The sequence below is a fragment of the Echinops telfairi genome, unplaced genomic scaffold (assembly GCF_000313985.2).
Source record: "Echinops telfairi isolate 266 unplaced genomic scaffold, ASM31398v2 ScPeMD7_57;HRSCAF=196, whole genome shotgun sequence".
Classification (NCBI taxonomy): Eukaryota; Metazoa; Chordata; class Mammalia; order Afrosoricida; family Tenrecidae; genus Echinops; species Echinops telfairi.
In genome coordinates this window covers 2,606,249-2,611,288 of record NW_022103955.1, presented here as the reverse complement: position 1 = coordinate 2,611,288, position 5,040 = coordinate 2,606,249, and the positions used below count along the sequence as shown (strand labels likewise).

Below are 5,040 nucleotides of genomic sequence, written 5' to 3'. Positions count from 1 at the left end.
TAAAGTACCCAGACTAACACATTATAAACTAATACAATGTCCTTTCGTCAAAATCTAGAGTAAGGTCAGCAAGGTTGGCATTTACAGCATTCCCTGGAAATGGTGAGAAAGTAAAGATTTTAGGATTTGAGGCCATTCATTTGGGCCCTGTCACAACTATTCATTCACCTTTAAGCAGACATAGACGATGCATAAAGATATGAACAGGGCTGTATTTCAGGAAAACTTCTCTGATGCACACAGAAATTTGAATTTCATAAAATTTTCACATACCATAAAATATTTTTCTCAACCATTTAAAAAAGGTTATTTTAGTTGTTGTTTTTTAAGTATTCTTGGCTGGTGGGTCATATGAAAACAGACTTGCCAGCCCCTATTCTGGAAGAATTCCACCACTGCCGATTAGATCTCCCATACAGTCAAGTCTTTTTATGCAACATGAATACTGACAGACTTCATGGAAAAAGAGGCTTTAGAACCACTTTGGGCAAGGGGCATGTGAAACAGGACCACTTTGGGCAAGGAGTATGTGGAAAAACTAATGATGAAATATTTGAAGTTGTTGATAAAGCATCGTGATGCACCGGACTACTCACAGAAGGGTTGGCAGTATACACCCACACAGAGGGGCTGCTGAAGACAAGCCTGACACTCTGGTCAGAACCTTGAAGATGGTATAGAACAGTTCCCCTCAGCATGACTCACACTCAGCTCCGTGGAACTCAGAAGGACCAGTTTTAAGAGTAATGGATGAGGGAATCTGTCTGAAAATAGAAAAGGAACTTCACAAACTGTCTTTAAGGGAAAATTGTCTGAGGGGCAAAGACCTCGAGTAAGTCACTAGGAATGTGCTTTTCCCTGTTTTAGAAAACGTTTTATTGTGAATTAGGTGAAGGATTACAGAGCAGATAGCTTTATATTCAAAATTTCAAGCACATTGTTTGACTATCCTTTAAAATATACTGCTATTGATATTCATTTTGAATGTTTTTTGCTGAAAATACTAGTTGCTGATCAGAATCTATACTTCTGAGTGTTCTTTTGATTTGATAGCTACTGCTGCTGTTTTTGTCTATTTGGTGCTTCTTACGGCCTTCATTAGGAAGCCTGGGTGGCATAGCGGGTTAGAATCTGGCCTGCTAATAGAAAGATTAGCAGTTCAAACCCACGAGCCTCTCTGAAAGAGAAGGCTGAGATCATTTGCTCCTGTAAAGGCTTACATTTCTGGAAACTCAAACGGGCATCTCTACTCTGTCCTGTGGTGTCACCGTGAGTCAGAATCAACTTGATGGAAGTGGGAGTTTTTGTTGTTCAGAAAGTCCTTGATAAAAGAAAATAATATCTATAAATATGATACAGAAAACAACATATCTGTTAGTGAGCTGTTTCTTGTAGTTGCTGTCAAGCCAGCATCTATTCATGAGATCTATGTCCAACAGAGCCAAAGGTTGCCCAATTCTGTGCCATCTTCATGGCTGGTGTGTTGGAATCCATTGTTCTGGAAATTGTGTCAGTTTATGTACCTCCCAGATTTTTATGATTTATTTATTATTGTTTTATTTCAAGGGGTGATTTTAAAATGAACCACTTCTGTTAGTGAATCAATTTAATATCTCTGTCCCTATTAAGAACCACCTCCCTCCCACATGGGATATCTATCCATTTATACTTTTGATTAAGTGAAGAGACTTGGATGTTAATAACTTTCCTCTGTGTTTTGGTGCTCTTTTACTCCAGCGGTAAGCTGTATTTCCAACATAGACCATTCCTGACTTCTTTGAGCTTGCATGATACTGTGTCCTTTTATCAGTCTCTTCTGCAAGCTCAGCCACCTCTCCCAATAATCCCAAGTTGGAGCTGCTGAAGGCTGAGCCACACCGTCTCCCACTCCGTGTTCTTCTTCTGGGAGAGCTTACCTCTACTTTTGGTGTCAATTGTGTACCAATGATTCTCAATTGTGGATCTCAAGGCAAAGCCTCTTCTCTCTTCCCAGGCATCTCTGTACCTGATTTTGTCTTCTATATTTCTTTTGGGGATCAACATCTTAAATTCAGTAAGTCCTAATCTGCATGAATGCTATGTTCTACTACTTCCACCTTAAAATCAGTCTGCTTATAATTACTTTTTTCCAATAACTAGAATAGCCACCACCATTTTGCAGATCAGAAAGAAATTGTCCTTGATAATGTCTTTCTTTTGTTCTTTCATACTCAGTTATTGAGTCCTATTAACTGTAAAACTAAGTGTCACTCAGACCCATCATCTTCTTCCCATCAGACCAATAAGGAACCCCATATCAGACACCAAAATGGCTGCTCACATCTATTCTCATGCCTCCTAAATTCATTTCCCACATAGCAGCAAGAGTAAAATTCAAAAATACAAACCTGATCTTGGCTCCTGCTCACTTACTAATACTTCCCAGTGGTTTCTCATTGCTTCTAGCATTGGACCCAAATCCTTAGCAACCTGGAACCCTGCCCAATGCCACCCCCGCCTTCCCTGCTAGCCTCTTCTTCCCTTCACCAGAGACCTTTGCACACAGTGGCCCTTCTGCCTAGACTGATCTTGCTGGCTCCCTTTTTTACTTACTTAATTTCTCCTAGTTTTTATAGTGTTAGTTCAAATAGCACCAATGCAGGAAATACACCTTGTTTTCTCTAGTTAGTGTCTGATACAGCCCTTTTATGTTTTATTTTATTATTATTTTTTTTTAGAGGAGAGGGCGAATGCAGTCCCCCACTACCACAAATGATGCAGTCGAGTTTCCCACCTTTGGGGAAATCTCAGGGGTCAGCACACCCACAGTGCAATGGATAAGCCTTGCCCTGGGAAAACCACCTTCGTGATCATGGTACCTCCCCTGCCAGGTAAGTATTACCGTTATGTTATTTTATCTAAGCAGTCATCACATTTGTAATCATCTCTAGACTTGTGTGATTATTTGGCCAGTTCCTATTCCCTCGCCAGCACATGAGCTCCTGAGGGCAGAGATGAATCTGCCTTTGCCTCCCATTGTGCCCTAAGAGCCCAGCACAATGCCTGGCCCATGCAGACAGGAAGTAGCTGATGTAGAAAAGGAAGGAGGGGAAGGAAGGAGAGAAGAAGCAGGACAGGAAAAGAAAGGTAAAGCAGCCCTCTCTAAAGACAGCGCTCAAGGGTCACATTGTCACATCATCACATTGGAAATGCATTTTTTTTGGTACCATAAAGAACAGTTTCAAACATCCTTGTGCCTTCCAAGGACAGACTGTCCTCAGTCCTGAGACTTCACCTGAGACCTCATCTCCTTCAGGTATCAAGCGCTCAGAGATCCAATCATAGGGACTGAATTCCAGGTACGCCTGGCCCTGTACACTGTGTTACGTATGGTTGAAACAGAAAGGCCAAGATGCGCAGTACAGTGTAGAAAGCTTATGTCCTGAGACTCTGGAGAGAGAAGAGATAAATAGATATCTTAGGACTTCTCACCAAAAGAGACCTTCCAAGGCCTGAGGGAAGCTCTTAGAAAATGTCAGGCCATAGAGAGAGATGGCGTGATTTACTGAGCATGAAAAAAATATCAAGGAAATCTTTACAAAGCCAAGAATCTTTGTAAAGATTATTTAGAAATGGCAAATAGAAAATACGTGTACAGGAGGGAGATGATTTTATTGTAACTAGTAAACAAAAGTTGCTATTCAACTTTACTGATATATAAGCATCCCACATTCCACAAAGACTTGCTCTCAGCTGTGAATCTGAATGTATGCGTGAAGTAAGGGGACCTTGAAACTGTGGTGCAGCATTTTCTCTTTATCTTGATCAGGTTTTAGGTTTCAGGGCTGAAGAATTGAATTTGTTCTCTGGCCTCATAAATGTTGAAAGTGCAGTTTTGAAGTAGCACCGGAGACCACCTTCCTTCTCATTCCTCTCCAACTGGCCTGCATAGGCCTCCTTTCCTCTGCAAAGACAAAAGAGAAAGCCCCTAAAAGGGATGCAAACAGTAAAAAAAATTTTTTTAAAAGGCTTCTGGGGAAAAGGAAATGACTTTAAAAACCAGAGCAGCTGGAAAGCAGGGTAGAAACCTTCATGTGCATACCTGAGAAGGTTGGGATGAAATCATGGCCACAGTCCCTGGATGAAATGGAGCTGAATTGTCGCGGTGTGGAGACCATCCAATGTGAACACAGCAGCCACCGGAGGGCTCCCTGTTTGCCCCTCATCTGCTTTCTACCAAAACTGGTGTCTCAAAGTGGAGGATGTAAGTGTCCTTTGTCTTGTCCACAATGGAACTATATCTCTGAGAGATAGTTCTGTTTCTTTATTTTTATTTTTTAGGGAGAAAAATAAAGCAATATACTACCAAACCACATACAATCTTATTACCCAGAATTTGCAGTTAAGCAGACATATGTAGGAAAGGAAAAGATTACAGGTGCCTTCGGATGGCTGGCCTTCTCTAACAGGGGCTGAGGATACAATATGCTTTCACTTTGTTATGTTTTTAGGGGTTTTTTGTTCCTGTTTGTTTTTAATGCTTTTAGTATGAATCCAACAGAGGTGAATTTATAGAGACTTTAATTGGATTAATGGGTCTTATGAGGTTGGAGGGAAAGGGCGTACACGATTGAAGAAAAAGTTCAAAAAGAGATTGTGGTGATGATTGTACAATTCTTCTTGATATGACTGAACTGAATTGTGTGATATATAAATTCCATACCCACAAAACTGTTGGATAAATAAATAAATATTAAACAAATAGTTTTTAAAATGGGAAACAATAAATAAATAAAAATTTAAAAACGTTAAATCATACCCTATGATTTATCATATGGACTGCCAGAAGAACAAACAAATCTGTCTTGAAGCCATACAGTCGAATGCTACGTAGGAGAGAGGATAGCCAGGCTTCTTTCGTCTCCTGTACTTTGGCCTTGTGATTAGGACAGACCAGTCCTGGGAAAGGACATCACATGTGGTAATGTTGAGGGACAGTAAAAAAGAGGAAGAGCCCGGACAAGATGGTTGGACAAGGTGGCTGAGACAATGAGCTCAGAC

General features: G+C 40.6%; 1 non-coding gene across 1 annotated transcript; it reads right to left on the bottom strand.

Annotated features, from left to right (window-relative positions):
• Positions 1 to 2,714: 2,714 nt before the first annotated feature.
• LOC115869853 lies at positions 2,715 to 2,878 on the bottom strand. Its single transcript, XR_004046404.1, has one exon. It is a non-coding gene; the product is annotated as a U1 spliceosomal RNA (small nuclear RNA).
• Between the last annotated feature and the right edge of the window lie 2,162 nt (positions 2,879 to 5,040).